The following is a 17739-nucleotide window of genomic DNA, read 5'->3' as shown; positions in this document are numbered from 1 at the left end:
TTCACTGAAACTGGTTACGGTTCGACTATCAAGACCAAGTTCAAGAATTATATCCCCACCTCAACTACCTTCTGTATTATTCTTATTACCATCCTTCTGATTTCCTCCATTCTTTGGCTTAAAATTGAAATAAATGTGTTATACATACAACATAATTTTTAAAACTAAATAGTTAAAAAAAACCTTGAATATAAATGGTGTGAATGATTATAAATAATATTTGGTGATGTACATTACAATATAATATAATATTTTATTATTTAAAATTTTGAGTAAGCTGATGATAGTCTAATACTGGCGTGTAACCAGAATTAATTACTTTTTTTTAGATGGAGGGGAGTTTTTAAATTTAATTTGTAAGCCTAACATCATATGTGAGCCTTACACACTCTATTGAAGTCATTAATCTCCATGTTAATAATATAAAATATGAAGTAGAACCATATTATAACAAACTAAGTTAGTAAAAATCTGAATCATAATATATTTTTGGTTAAATACAACAAACAAAACCCTCCCTAGCTATGCCACTTATTGTATTTTAGTGTCTACTTTTTATTGTAAAAAAATTATTCAACCTTCAACTTAAGGGTGTTTTCTGGGAGTTGATTTGAATCTATTTTAGTTATTGAGGGAGGTCAAAATATTTGGGGAAAACTAAAAACAATTTACCGTAAACAACACCAATTTTTAACAAAATTGAATTAATTTTTTAATAACACGAGCGTTTGAAGTACACGTTTTGAAAAAATTGGATGTTTAAACAAATATTAACGAATTAAATATCTTCAAACGATTTTAGTTATCTGATAATTATTCTAAAAATATATACATAAAACATTCTACTATGACTTACATTATATTTTGTATGAATGAAATGTTCGATTTAGACTTATTTGAAGCTTTTTATTAGACGTTTTAATTTTTCAAATGCTTAGTTTATTCTCTACAAATTCTATAAATTTTTTATATTTGACAAAAAACGTTAAGCTTGGTCACAAAGCTTAAAATTTAATGTAATGCTCCTTATAAGTTTTACTTATATTGGTTTAAAAATATCAAAAATACAAATAGTTTTTATAAGCGTCTGAAGTTCAATTATTGACAACATTGGCAAACTGACAAAAATGAGCAAAATATTAAAGTGAAAATTCATTAAATCTTAAATTTTAATAGTTTGAAAATGTAATATAAAGTTTTTCGTTAGTTTGTTTTGCAGCAAACTTCAAAAATCGAAAACATTTTATACACACAATTCATAGATTTACATAGGCATTTCAAGTTCAGAAGTTCACCAAATTAGTTATTATTAATGACGACTTAATAAGCAAACAATTTAACGATTTTAGTTTTTTTGTTGTAACTCAAAAAATATTATTCGTAGACACTTGAAACTTATCACTACCATGTGTATTTATTCATTATTATTTACAAAGCCAAATAATATGTTCATTACATTCAGATAAGTTATAACTTATAAGCTGTGTATATTAACAATTACCTAGGTAGTAATATTATAATTACCATACCAAATACCTTAAAAATAAATTATTAATAGTAATACAAACACATAATAAAATATTTTCAGTAATAGAAACAACACAACGTTTCTGCTCGGTGCGGGTATTGTTAGGTGTTTGATTCGTGTACTTACGTAGGTTAGGTTAAGTTTTTACCTATATGGTAAAAATAATCATTCAAATGGGGTCAATATTTATGCAAAAGAATCATGTATTGTATTAACTCCAAAAGCCAAAGAAGAGTAATGCCATTAAAATTTTAATGTGAACAATTTGATAATATTAAAACAACTATAGTGGAGTATGGCAAGTGAAAATCGATGTTGAAATGTGTTCGGTATTGACAATATTCATACCTAATGAATAAAACTCATAATTTCTATGCGTGTGGGTAATACGATTTTTCATTAAATTTAACACACCCATTTTAGTGACCTATACTCAATGATGAGGAACACTCGACACCTACTTTACAGGCTACAGCCTACCCTGCTTTTATTTTAAAGTTTAATCTCACAGATTTATAATTCAAGTGACCTATAGTTCATATTATGTAAATGTATACACTGTGATAGCCCGATTGGTCCTCATCGTTACGTTCGTGTAGAACAAATTATAATTATGTGGATCAATTAACAATAATTATGTTATTATTAAGTAGGGGCCAAATCTAGTTAGGCACCCTCACAGTATTTTTTTTTTTCAGAAACCAATATGAAACAGAAATAATTAGGTTTTTCGTTGAGAACTAAACTGGTTATGAATAGGTAATAAATAAGTCTAAAAACGTAGGTTTTAATTCCTCAAGGATCTCATTTATTAGTGCCAATGTTTTAGGTACTTTATTATTTTTTAAAACAAATATTGCTTTTCAAAATTGCTTTAAATTTATGTTTGCAGATGATATCAAAATATTTTTTACCTTAATTACTGTCGACTCGATGATAATTTGCTACAATCTAATTTAATTACATAGGAGTCCATAGATGTATTTATATTTCAGAGCGGGGTTAGCATATGGGTGGAACTTCTGTGTCCTGAAGGCTGTGTATCATGTTCCTTTATAATGAAACGTGTTTATTTTTCTTTGTTGAATTTTTTTTTTTTTTGTTATTCTGAAGACATAAATAGTATGTAGATTATCTACAATTAATTTTTATTGTCAAAAATTTACATTCATAAATATGAATGGTAGAAATGAATTAATATTTTTTTTACGGATTGGAATTTAGATTTTTTTCAGACAAGAAAAATATATAATAAGCGGATAAGGTTCGACGCTTCAATAAAATACAACTATAAAAAGGGTTGACCATAGATTGGTTTTAATTTAAAAACAAAAACATTTACCATAAAACTGTATTGATTATCATGTAACTTTATGGTACGTACTAAAAGTGTGGAAAATGATTCTCAACAGATATACTTAAAATACATATTATCCAAGATTTATTAAAAGGATTCAAAAACTATTTAAAGCAATTATTAGGTTCTACGCTATGCTATAAATAGATAATAATCATTTTTAAAATATTTTTTTTTTTTTTGAATATGTAATATGTGTATTATGTTTAACCAATGTTCAATGCCAATAGGAATTTTGAGTAATCAGCTAAAGTTTCTTTTGAACATAATATGTATTTGCTTTCCTAATTACCAATAAAATCAAAATTATTATTTTCAACTATATACGATTTCACAAAAAGCGAGCAAAAAGAATCATAATAACAATAATGCAATTGTCATAAATTTATGATTACTGACTAACCGATATCCGTTGAAAACAATTTGTCAAAAACTTCTAATTCTAACCACACTACGAATACCATAAATACCATAATTGTTTGATGACACAAATAGTGTGCATCCGATTTTACCACATAGGTACAATTGTGGTGCATAGGAAGTATTCACATCACAATCGATTTTGATAAATGTGGAAAATAGATACTTAATTTACAATTATAATACAATTTCTATAGGTACCTATTTGCTAATTGTAAAACATTATTTTGTAATGGTGTATGTGTTTTTTACGTTAATTTATAAAATTAAATTATCCTTTTAACTAAAAATGCATCTACAAACGTCCATAAATTGAAACCATTTATTTAAGTGGGTATAATAAATACGTAGGTGCCTATACTGCCTACTTATGCAGTCTAATAGAAATAATACTTCAAAAATTGAAAAGTATAGACATTAGAGGCATAGGTATATATTGTTCGTTCACAATAATTCTGCTTACATAACAAATACTAAAACAATATTTCTCAATTTTTACTGACATGAAATAATATTTAAACTATTTTATTCAAAACATAATTACAACAGATACGAATTAAACAACTTTATTATTTACTTTTGATCAGTTCTTAGTTATTCTAAAATAATTTCAGACATAGGTAATACGTTTTATTTTTTTTGTTCAGCCTTCAGCACTGACTTTTCAATATAGTATAATAAATATATATAGAAAATATTATATAGGTATAGATAGAATATTTTATATATTTATCTAGGCATTTTGGTACATCGCGCCTATGTGGATATGAATAATAATTAGGTAATGGTTGTTTGTTTATACTAAATAAACTATAATGGAATTCTTTACCTACTATTCAAATATTCGTATAGGTATGTAATGTGTATTTTGAATTACTTAATATAGATGTTACTAGGTGTTACATCATACATTGTGTTGACTTAAAAGTATGGTATTTGAGAAATAATTAGAAATTAGAATAAAATTAACCTTGTGGATATTCAAACTTGAAGTAGGGTTTGGACGTATTTTTCCGTTCTTATTTGCTCTTTAAGATTCCAAAATATTATTCGGCCTAAACTCCTAGTCGGTTTATTATTTCTTCATGTGTTATGTTTCATAATAATGGTTTGGCCTATTTTTCCAGTACTTATTTTAATATGTTATCATAATTTATTTAATATCCACTAGCTATACACTATAAATTTTAATAGTTAAACAGTATTCCAACAAAATAATCTATTATATAACGTAATATTATAGCTCAGACATTACTGACAAAGTGACTTGACTGGAAGGCTTTTTTAATCCGCATTTTTTAAAGCCATAATCTCGTTCATCTTTTTACTCATTGTTCTACATCGTAACAGATGGCTGATTATATTATAATTCTGTCATTGCTTATTATAGGCGTAAATCGCATGGCCATCAAATAATTATTTTAATTTTCTTGTGATGTTCAATATATTAACTAACATTATCATATTTTTCGATAGGTAGGTATATTGGTTTTTTTTTGTATTTAAAAAAGAACCTCAGAAACTTGGGCCATTGGGTTTATAAATAGTTTAAATTGATTAAATATATTGTCTTCTTATTCTAAATATTAGGTAAATTTAATCTTGGTTTGAAGTTTGGTAGCTCTGATGAATTGGCTGATGTTGGCTATGGACTGAGGATAATTTATTGTGGAGTATTTCGGCTAATGATCCAGGCAGGTTGTAACTTGTTCTGATGGTGTGATATTATGTTCGGCATTCAGTGAGAAGGTGATTGATAGTGACTTGGACACCACAGGTTATGAATATTAGGGGTTCCTCTCTTTGGCCATTAAGGATCTGTGGGAGATGTTATTGTTCAGACTAAAGATAAGTAAATTTCTATTTCAAATGGATGTATATGACTTCTTATTGGACTTTTTATAATTTTATCATTATAATTATTATAATGTTATGGTAATATCAGGCCTACGACACCGTGCGGCTTGGTCAAAAGTTTGTGGCATTGAACACTTTTGGCCGTTGCAGTAAACTTTTCCGTAACTCAGGTTAAGTGGTAAGGTTAGCAATCGTATAACCCCAGGTTGGTGCACAGATCGTTTCCACCATTGAGAATATAAGTAATTATAAGATATATTACATCATATTATTATCATCAACGGATTCCACGAGTATCGCAGGTTAAGACTTCAGATCGCAGCCCATACAGGTCAACAAAAACCCGATCAGCTGATCAAGTGTCATTTCTATATTGTTCTGTGGTTATATTGTATATTATTTGTACCGAACGAAGTAGTTGATAAATGATTTTGACAATTTTTAATTCGTGTTATAGTTATTTATTGAATAACTAGATTTAAAATAAATATTAATGGCAGTGGCTTAGCCATGATGATTGAAAATGAAGAATCACCAGTCGTCTCTAAAATACATTCTCATATTATGTAAGTACGGGGTGGGAAGTGATTACTTCCCCTTATATTCCTTATAAAGTCCTTTAAAATAAGGAAGTAACCACTCTCCACGCTGTATATTCGTAAATTAAAATATTTATAATTTTAAGAACTAAGCATTAATTACATATTCATTTATTTTAAAATGTCTGTAAATGCCCAGAAACTTTTTGTTTGTACTGTTGAATACACTTTATGTGCTCTGCTTTAATTTTTAGTAACTGAATGCACGTTAAAATAATACACATTTAATTATCATAAAAATATTAAATGAGTTGAGTCAATATATTCATAGGATTATAGTTGTATATGTTACAAGTTGTTTATTCAGCTATCAAAAAAAAAAAAAAAAACGTTATAAATTCTACTCGTAACATGTTTATTATAAAATAGATTTATTTATGTTTACATTTTTCAGACTTGTTATGTGGAAACTCAAGGTTTATAACCTCTAAGAACATATATAAAAATATAGTCTTAGGAAATTATTTTTTAATATTAGTCACGGTCTGTCGGACAATTAATTGTATTAAATAACACCAAAGTAGTATAATTTGTATTACATTATCCTATTTGCTCTTTCTTTTTATCGACATATTAGAATATATTACATTATTATAAACTTAAAATTTTTTCAATTTGTTTAAGATTAAACAACTAATGCAATTGTATCTACTAATAGTGCTTCCTACCTATTTACTATAGTTGTCTTTAAAAATGAACTGGTAACCCTGGACATTTTAACTAAATAATAATTAATTATAAGCCCTTTATAAGTATTTTATCTCTTTTTGCTACCTTCTTTAAAAACCTTTTAAATGTTCAGCTTTTTTTATTAAAGTTGATAAAAATACATTTTCTTGGTCAAAAACCTTGGAATGTAATAAGTATACTTTTTACGAGGTGCCTCCTATGTGTTCTTGTTTCAATTTGAAAATATCGAAAATTCTTAAGAGTATTTTTTTAATAGGCGTTTGAAATTCAATTTTTTACGACATTTTTTATTTAAATGAAAAATACCGATTTTTACTCTAACGGTTTTAGTTACTTTTGTTACTTGATATTAAAAAAATAAATCGAGACACTTTTACGATTACGTATGTTTAGTTATTTTTTACCCGAACATTTAGACTTATTTAAATATAGTTGTATACACATTAGTCCATAACACACCGTTCTACGGTACGTAGTCATTGATTTATAACCACAGGATCGGATCAAATAGTTTGAATTGCTTTAATTTTTAACACCTGGGGAATAGGGAAACTAATAAAATACTCTCATTCTCTTTAAAATAACTAAATGTAACTTAAATATACTACCTTAATATTACCTAAATGCCTTTAAAAAATAGATTTCTTGTATTACAGTTGCATTTCATATTTTCATACCCATTTTGTAGTTTTTTGTGATAAACATAAATGATACTTAAATTAATTTAGTAAATATGATTTTTAAACACTTTATATTTGTGAATAAGATCGGTTGCCGTGTACTTATTTTATTCCTTAACTAAATATTCACCTACAAAAGACACAAATCAAATTAACCATAGCGAAATATAAGTATTTTAAAAAACCAATGTTTTTTTTTACATTTCACCAAATTATATTATATTAGGTACCTATATTCAATATTTATAATTTAAAAATATATTTCTTTAAATCATCAGCATAACTATTATATTTATTTTCATTGTCAACATCACCGAACAGTCTAGAATTTAAATGGATGTTGCATAGAGCATGGCATTTACTAGAGAGCCCTAATATTATGGTATCTAGCATTTAATTTAGATGAGACATATATACTAAAATACTAGATAGCAAGATAGCCTCGAAATTGGAATTTAAATAGTGCATGCTTTACGTTAATACTTTTTTATTTTTATCACAAGTATTTTTAATTAAATTATGATCCTAATATGTCGTGTCAGTTTGATTTTCGTATTGTGTAAATTGTTGTATTGGAGCCGTTCGCTGGTGATATATTATATTATGTACAACGTTATTAATTTTTATAATTATCTATGGAGATGGAGTATAGTTAAAAAGATTATTTAAAAACAAAAGAACCACAGAGAAATGAGTTAGGTAAACCAAGCACTATACTAGAATTATTCTATAATTATTCTTCTGCTATTTTAGCAATGAATTTTGAAATATAAGATGACGGCCCCGAAAAGGAGTGTAAATAATATTTAAAAGAAACAAAATTTCCACATGATATTTTAACGTTTCTACCTATAATATAATACTAAATAATATACATAAATACATATTATAATATTACATAATATATTATATTTGTAAATTGGAAAAAAAGCATATTTAATTTACGAATAATTATATAATGTATTGACATCAGACTCCAGACAGGTTTACCTTAAAATATTAAATTTGCACAAATATTATACAAACATTTCAGATAAAGTACTACACACACAATTAATAAATGATGCATACATAGTTATTTTAATAGCGACAGTTGCGATTACCGTAATATTTCTGGCCTTAATATTTAGGTCCATCTATAGTTGTACACAACAAGGACTGCATAATTTGTTATCCATGACTCATCAAGTGTTCAAATTCGTTTAAAAAATAAGACTGTATTCGTTTTTAGGATCGATACCAGCTTATAGTACCTATCTGTGTCTCTTTTATTAATTTGGCTATTGCCACACAGGCCATTGGGTGCTATCAGCCGTTGAAAGGAGTAACGGTAGGGTTGATACGGTTATTGGAAACTCGCGTGTGTGTGTGGCAAGCTTTTTGCCACTAAGAACCCAGGTGGTCACCCATCCGGGAACTAGTGACAGTGGACGGTTGCGTACTCTCAATCACGTTGAGTGCAACTTTACCAAGCCAAGCCACGATACCTGTTTAGAATAAGTACCGATCTGTGTTCTTTCAATTGTCTGTATTGTCAGTATAATATGAAAAGCGTATATGGGATTCACACCTTATAATATGAATTGACATGTTATTTTTTGAATGATTGATTAATAATTAACTATTAGCTTACAAAGAGTTAATTTAATGAAATCAAACATTTCGATTTTGATTTTACTCTCTGCAATTTATTTGCCTATAGTGTCGAATTATTTCACACAGGTATCTACTAATAATGCATTCTCACTATCTATACCTACTATTATTGACTTATGTTTATGCAGAAAGTACAACTAATTAATTCAATTTTACTTCATTTATTATTTATTTGTGTAACCGTATTTATAATTATGTTACTTATTGTTGTTATACTAATCGTATTAATTTGTATTAAATAAAAAAGAAAACATTTTAAGTGCTAAAATATATTTATAAAATTAATTTCAGATTAAATTTATATCATTATGTAATAATATTATATAACCATTAACCAATGCATTTTTTCTTTGTTTTTCTCTTTTATTTGACTCTATGTTATGTAATACACAATGCAAGTACCTACCTAATTGTAAACAAGTAACCTTGAAAATTATTCCTGACTTAAAAATAAAAAATAATAATAATAATAAACACATAATTGAAAATGGTAAGTATCGTGAAAAAATATATAATTCTTACTTAAAATGTTAGTATACGCTATTATTACTATAATATAAGTTCCTACATATTTTGACATTTAGGTTAGTAGTAAAATATCAATAAAGAGTAATAAGGACAAAACTGCATTAGCATTCATGGACACATGAGCCAATAATTATTTAATGATATGTCGCTGACCATCTAATTTAAAATAACATTTACTTGATTTTCTAACGATCACTTATTATTGTGAAAAACGACCAGTTAAAGTATCGAATTATTATATGATATAAAATTATAACTTATAAGTTATTTTTCGGTTCATTGTAACCTATAATATTTATGAATATTAAATATCATATTAAAGAAAATAATTACCAAAATATATTAAAATATGTACGAAGGGTGGTAAAATAAATCTGACACAATAAACATAATACATGTATAATATACCTATTGGCGTGTATGTGACAATATATTATGTGTAATGAATCTTGCACTCGTTTAAATTGTCCAACATTAAAATTGAAGTTATGAAATTTACCAGATACCTTCATATACTGAGAAAAAAACAAAAATAATATATAACCAACATTTTAAAAATGTTCATTTTTCTCTACAAACGTTTATTTTTTAATGATAATATTCAGTACTAAAGTCAATAAATCGAAAGTTTAATAAAAGAAAATCGATTCATGAACTAAATGATAATCAAACAAAGACAATGCAAGGTCGAAATGTGTTTTTTTTTTGCCAGGTGCTAAATTATGAAATTTTTTTAAATATTAAAACTATGTCATAAAAGCGTTATAAAGTGTACTCATACAAAACAAAAAATGCCAATCTATTTCAACTTACAAAAATAAAATTTAATTCATAAAATGCTAACCAGCAAAATTACCTTATATTACAGTTAGAAATATTGAATTAAGAGTATTAGGGCGAAATAGTTAGGCAACATAATTTACATTGTTGAAATAAAATATGAAAAATATAGATACTCAAAAGACTCAGCACCAAATTAATCGATTTTTTTGAAAATTAACTTTCATACTAAATGTTTTTAATATATGTAATTGATATATTTTGCTGATGGTAATTCAAGCTCACAATCAACCATTTATAGTCTCATCACCTTTTAAAAATTTGCCAATAATTATAAGGTTCTAAATCAACACAATTTACAAATTGGTTATTTAATAGTGATCTAAATAGAACATTTTGGTTCTTAAGTTTAGAGTTAGGTGTGCATAGTTATGTATACCTACATATTTTGCGTAGGTTTATGTATATTTAGTTTTTTTCACATTAGAGTCCCAAGTGTTTACATTTCTCCAGCTCCACTAAACTTAGATGAAAAACAAAGTCAAAAGGTATTTATTTTAGCACTAAACTTTGTATAGACACCAGCTATTATATTAATTGTACCAATGTAGATTTAATATTTATTAGTTAATCAATTGCTTTAAAATGTTCCGTGACATGTTGATACCATAAACTTTCTTACTAATAAACTGAAGTTTTAACAATATTTTGAGTATTTTTCAATGGTGTATTTTTAGAAAAGAAAAAAAATTATTTATTTAAAATAAAGGTATCAATCTTTCACTTTTTCTATTAATATAATTTATAAAAAAAACAGATGAATAGTGTTGCGTTTGGCTAACATAAAGAATAATATTATAATACTTCACATTCGATTTGTTAAGGTTCAACGTGGAATTATAAACATATACCTAATTATAATGGTTAGAAATTTCCAAAATGGCACTCCATCAATTTTTTGTTGAACATGAAAAGAAACATTGATAAACATGAATGTACAATGTATCAGGTATAACTGTTATACAAAAATAAGTAAATTATATATTATTTTAATTAGTATCAAAATCGATACCTGTAAAATGACATGATTAGGAAGGAGTCTATATCTCAAATTCCAATCACTGTAATAAAAGGCTAACGAGTAATGAAAGTATCATGTTTGTATCGTCATCATAATTATAATAAATATAGAGCAAGAAGAAACACATTTTTTTTCTGTTAGTCAAGGATTATTAAAAAAAAAGAAAAGCTCAAAGTCAGATCCTCTGTCTGTTGGAATATTTTTATATTACAGACAATCAATAATATGTCTCGCTATCTTTCAAATCCTCAACTTTTTTAGTAGAAAATATGAGCATAAGTTAATTTGCTACTTTTGTAGGTATAAATTTGGTTAAGAAATAGAATAAATATATAAGAACCGATTTCATAAACAAATATTAAGTGTTCTAAGAACTGTCAGAAAACTGTTTTAGTCATATTTATACTCAAACCATTAAAGGATAATTTATATTTATCACAAAAGACTACCATTAATTAGTAAGATACTAAAAGTCAATAGATTAAGTCAAATTTATCACTGGTTCCTTCGCATAATAATAATAACTATAGAACTATTCAGTGGTTGAGATTCGGCCATAATTTTATTTCATTTTTTTAAATTCATTTAAACAATTAAAATTAGCATAAGGCATTTTTATTTTTATTTTTTGATAGTATTAAAATTGAATTGATTCAAAGTTCATAATTATAAATTATTTTAATTATTATTCAGCAACTTTGACAATATTTTCAACAATTTTTTTTTTGTTAACTAACTGCACTATCTTTTAGATTTTTCAAATTAGCAAATCGGTGGAGTACCTATGCGCTTTTGGCCATAACTGATGTGCTTTTTTTCTGTGAAAGAATTGGGGAGAGACTATGACAGATATGACAAATAAATTATATATTAATTAAATCTAAACTAAATACTTAATTTTAACTATTTCTAATTATTGCTCAATATTCCAAGTACATTTCTGATCATTTATAATTTTACAGCGGAATTTAAAGATTCACAACTTCTGTGAAGGTATACAATGGTATTGTTGAATATTCTGTCATCGTCATAACTCATAATTTTAACGTACTTAATTAACTCACGTAGAACTGTAGAAGATATTACACGTCCTCATTAAATTGTCTACGACGTCTATATCTTTGGTGATACAAATATTCAGTTGTATAAGATTTCCTTATTTTTATGGAATTCAAAAACGAATATTCGTAGACAATTGAAATTTACACCAAATGATTATTTTATAATTTTTTATACCTACTTGATAACATTTTCAGAATATATTGACTTGTTTATAGCTGTTTACGAACATTTTTTTTTAAAATAACAATTTCTATTTTTTTCAATGTTAAATGTATAGTAATACATTTAACACTTAATACTTATATAGTTTTAAATATTTTAATATAATATTATTGCGTCCATATTTCCACTACAGATATCATCTTAATCATCGACACCATTGACAGCGTGTGCGGAATTGATCGTCAAACTCTTATGGATCTGTACAGTACCTATACTCAATGTGTTGTTCATACAACAACAACAAAAACAATAGTTATTTTTATTATTATTTTAAATTCTGAGCCTAGCGATTAATGTATAGATTTTACAATGATGTGTACGTGTTTTTTTATTGGTTTTTTCTGCCTGTCATTATCACGTTTTGATTGAAAAAAAATACATTACAAATAGATAAATGTAAAAAAAACAGTAAATAATAGTTTTAACAAAAAAAAGCATCAGACAAGACGTGGCGATGTGAGGGGTACGTGATGGCCAGTGGGTGGTGCAGATGATCTCGGTAAGCAAATGGCCGCTGGTCACCCCTACAGAGTTCTTACGGCCGGTCCTGCGGGCCCCGGGTCCAGCCTATACCGACCAAATCCTTAAGACACTTCCTGACTTCCTTTCCCCTGGCCGGTGTGACGTCCAATGCATTGTCACATTGCATTATCTCTTCTGCTGTCTGCTCCACCGATGCGAACACATCTTCTCTTATCAACCCAACCGTCCGTCCCATTATTACTAGAATCGCGGTCGAGTATACGGCACCATCATGTTATATTAATTAGCTGGTAATATCTGGATTTTGGATCCGTTCATTTTCAAAACATAATTATTATTATTATTGATACACCAGCTACCATATACTACTTACGCAGAGGTATAATTATGGCGTGACGAGAAGCACACACCCATACATAGCCATTATAATACAACCATTATTTAACCATTATACATAGCCATATGGATGCAACCGGCATAACAGCACCAACACCGTGACTTAACTTGATGGTATATAATATAATATACTCGTACTTACTATTTATATGCATAGGTACAACAAGCTATTACACACTCAAAACGTACCGATCGAATGGAATCTATACGAAACGGTAACCTATCGTGCAGACAGGACCGACCAAACAATATAGCAATATAGACATAAAATCGGCCAGGTAGAGTTCAGACTAGACAATAAAAGCTGTAGACCAGAGATGGCGAACTTATGACACGGGCGTCACAGAGTGACACGCGCACACTATTTTAGTGACACACACGAATGTGTAAAAGTTTGATAATATTAAAGTTTTTGGAAAAAAAATTGATGGGTTATCGAACTAGTTGACACGCAGGAGAAAACAAAATCCAACCAAAATTTTTATTTGACATGTTGGTAATAAAAAAGGTTTGCCTTCTCTGATGTAGGCCGTCCGTCCAAGTATCCAACTAACAGCGTTCCTGCTCGATAGAGAATTTTGGCAGTTACTGCAGTAACGAATGCATGGTCTGTTTTGCACTAACTGTTATCGTGGTTATTGTAGATACCATCGATCACCGACGGAAATGTGAAAGCGACAAGATAGACCTGCTTGGACCCGAACCGTATTTAAAATTTAAAATTAATTCATCGTAAATATGTTGGAAGTATCTCGGCTTATTATTCAATGTAAAGTATAGAAAGAGCATTTAACGCTAGCAGTTGCTTTCACTTGGGTATAAATTGGTGTTTGAGAGATTTCTATGTTTTTATAAATATAAAATATTATGTAAGCATAATATAGTTGTCATATTATATTCTTGCTTTATTTATCCAAGACGTGTTGTTGATTTTAATTATTGTTAAAGTATATAACCATGGATTATAAATCAATGCTATAATGTATAGCACTATAGCCTATAGTAGCTTATAGCTATAGGTATGGAATGAATAATTGTGTTTGTAAAGAAAAATATCTACAAAAATATCTTTAAATCAACAATAAATCAACATAGAAACAAAATGAACGTTAAATAACCGAATTTTCATTATTTTGGTAAGCATGCCAACGAATTTACCTCAAGTACGGATGAACGGTCCGAAGGGAAGAACGGGTATACCTATAAAAACTATTAAGGACGTAGGTATTCGACAACATTTTGCTTCGATCGTCTTTCATATCCTTGAATACAGTCCAATCGTACGTCTCGGGTTTAACAGATCCAGTGGCGGTTTTTAGGGGGGGCGAAGGGAGCGCTCACCCCCCCCCCCTCGGATATTTTTTGCATGTTCTTTTTTTAATTAAAATTACACTAAATGCTTAAATTGCTTTAATTATGGTGAGGAGAGGCCCAAAAATTGAAAATAGCCCCCCCTTGATGTTTTATCAAAACCGTGACTGAACAGATCTTGCACACAACGTCATATTTAATTAATTTATGATAATATATATTTACTGATTGCTGAGAATACGATGTGTTCGTGGGGGAATACGTTTTCCTAAAACACTCTGCACTACTATATAGGGCTTAAATCCACACAACGTTTAGACGTAATATTACCCTACATATTTGCTTGTTTGAAAGCATTAACATAATTCTGAGCCTTTTAACCATTAGCGTTGCCTATAAGACACCACGGATTAATAGTAATCCAAAAATATGTTTGTACTCGGGAGTTGAAATAGTAGGTGATATTTTCTATTTGCTTATACGTCGTCAATTAATTTTTTTGCCCCACAATGTATTCCTATATTTCAATACGTCTTGTTATGCAATTCAATGTCTTTAATTCAATTTGTGATATTTTCTATTTATTTTTTTTTAATTGATTCATAATTTTTTGCAGCAAAACATTGACGTATTTTTTTATGTATGTATTTCAATGTGTTTTTTTCAATTTGATTATTTTTTCAACACTATGTTCGTACACACTTCAATTTTTCATCACTAGGTATCTTTTTTTAATTAATTTATTATTTTTCTTACAATGATGTTTATTTATAAATTGTAGTAGTTTTGCGCCCAAACTTGTCTATCATTTTACGCCCTAACATGTTTTCATAAAATGCGCCCAAACGTGTTTACAATTTGTATGTACATTTTTGATACCATGCCCCAAACTTGTTACACCCGTCCGTATACAAAAATCAAAACGGTAATAACATAATGTTACCTGATGTTTTATTCGAACACATTTTTTATTTTATGCTTATGTTTTTGTAGAGAATTATTATTAAATATTTCACATTCTAATAAATCGAATAATATTAAAAGCTGTTTAGCAGTTTATTTATTTCCAATAAGAACGTTTTATATTTATAATGTAAAATTACATTATACAAATGTTAATATTTGCTTGGTGATTTTATCAAATGCTCAATACCAAGCAGCGCAAGGTGGATATATATATATTATATATTCGCCTTGCTATTGTGACGATATTTTTAAACATCACCACAGAACACTCCTTAAAGACTTAAACGATAAACTCAATATATGTTTGAAAATATGGTCATTCAAAAATGTAAGGCTAGGTATTTCACAACATTTTAATACATTCATTGTTAGATAAAAAAAAGGGGTAAGAAAAGTAAGTATAACTGTATAGTTGTATGTATTGAGTGTAATTTCGTCATTCATGAGTAAGCCACTGTAATGTATATGTGTTAAATATTTGAATCCAGTGATATCATTGCATACGAAAAATGATTATGAGTGGAGACGGTTTGTCAGCCTTTTATCGTGTACTGCTATTAATTATTATAAAAATTTAATTAACTATTTGTTGAACGGTTAAAAACACCACTTTCTGTACATTTAAATATTAGATGGTTAGGTATCTCTAAGGCTGTAACCAATAAAATGTAAGTTTAATTTACTTAGCACGAAATTTAAAGCTTAACACAAATTAGTTTAGATGTAGATACATGAATACACAGTAAGAAATATATTTTAGTATTTTATATTTTCATGATGATTCATATGAAGTCAAAGTGTAGCATTGATGAGTTAACTCATATCTCATTTTGCAATAAACGTACCTATTACAAAAAAAAAAAATATCTGATTTGATTGATTATAGTTTACCTATACAATTATCTACACAAGAAACTTTAAAACAAATTGATGCAAAAAAGATGTATATAGTATATCGTATATGTATTAGAGGTCAACGGTCATGCGTAAAATTACATAATATATTTAGTCACTTAAAAAATTGACCAGATTTATTTCATGTCAAAAGTATGTATAATGTATATAAACACACGTATATATATAATAGGTACCTACAACATGTAATGTTATAAATGTATAATACCATTAGGATTTAGAATAATATTTGACCGAAAAGTTTTAATTGGACATAAAAGTTATAAATGTACCTATTGCATATAAGTATATTTGATGAGTTTTGTCACGTTTTTAATTTTGGGTGACATCAGCAATGGTAAATCTGTTACCAGTGCTTATCAGTTTTACAACTGGTGATCGTGTCATTTGTTATGAAAACTAATTGTATAAAATATGACGTAAGTAAATTTATTTGTACACAATATAAAAATTATAATTTAGGTAGATTAAGATTAGGTCATTTCATTTTAGTTTATTTACTTACACAGTTACACATCATAACATACTAAAAAGCATACATATAAAGTTGAATAAAATCATCTTATACAAAATACCAATTAAATATATTCCTAATTTAAATATAAATAAATATAATACTTATACTATATTATACATTCTATACATTTTAATACTTATCTGATAAAATAGGCAAATTCCTTGAGCAAATAACTCGAATTCTTTGACCTACTTATTACGTATGATTTATTTTAAAAATTATACTGAATGAATAAATGACATAATTTTGTATAGTATATATATATAATACATTTATAAAATAAAACAATTTAATCGAATACAAAATAAAAATGTGAAAAATATGTTCGATAAAAGTAGGTACTATAATAGTAAAAATGTATTAATATAAATTAAATATTAATGCATTATTTATTTATTTTGATTATAAATGCAGTACCTATTGTTTAGTCCAATTTTATTAATAACTACTATTATACTTTTTTATAATTCTAAAACAAAATACTAAATTAAAACATATTTTTGATCTATAATACGTAATTTACACATTATTAAAAAACTGAATCAATTTTTATAAAACTAAACATCAGAATCAACAGTCGTTAAAATTGTAATACCTACATAACAATTCATATTAATCTTATAAAATAGATTTAGCAATAGTGACACGTCATTATATTTCATTATACACTTAGTACTACTAAATTATACTT

The sequence above is a fragment of the Myzus persicae genome, unplaced genomic scaffold, assembly GCF_001856785.1.
Source record: "Myzus persicae strain clone G006 unplaced genomic scaffold, MPER_G0061.0, whole genome shotgun sequence".
Taxonomy (NCBI): domain Eukaryota; kingdom Metazoa; phylum Arthropoda; class Insecta; order Hemiptera; family Aphididae; genus Myzus; species Myzus persicae.
This window is presented reverse-complemented; position numbering follows the sequence as displayed.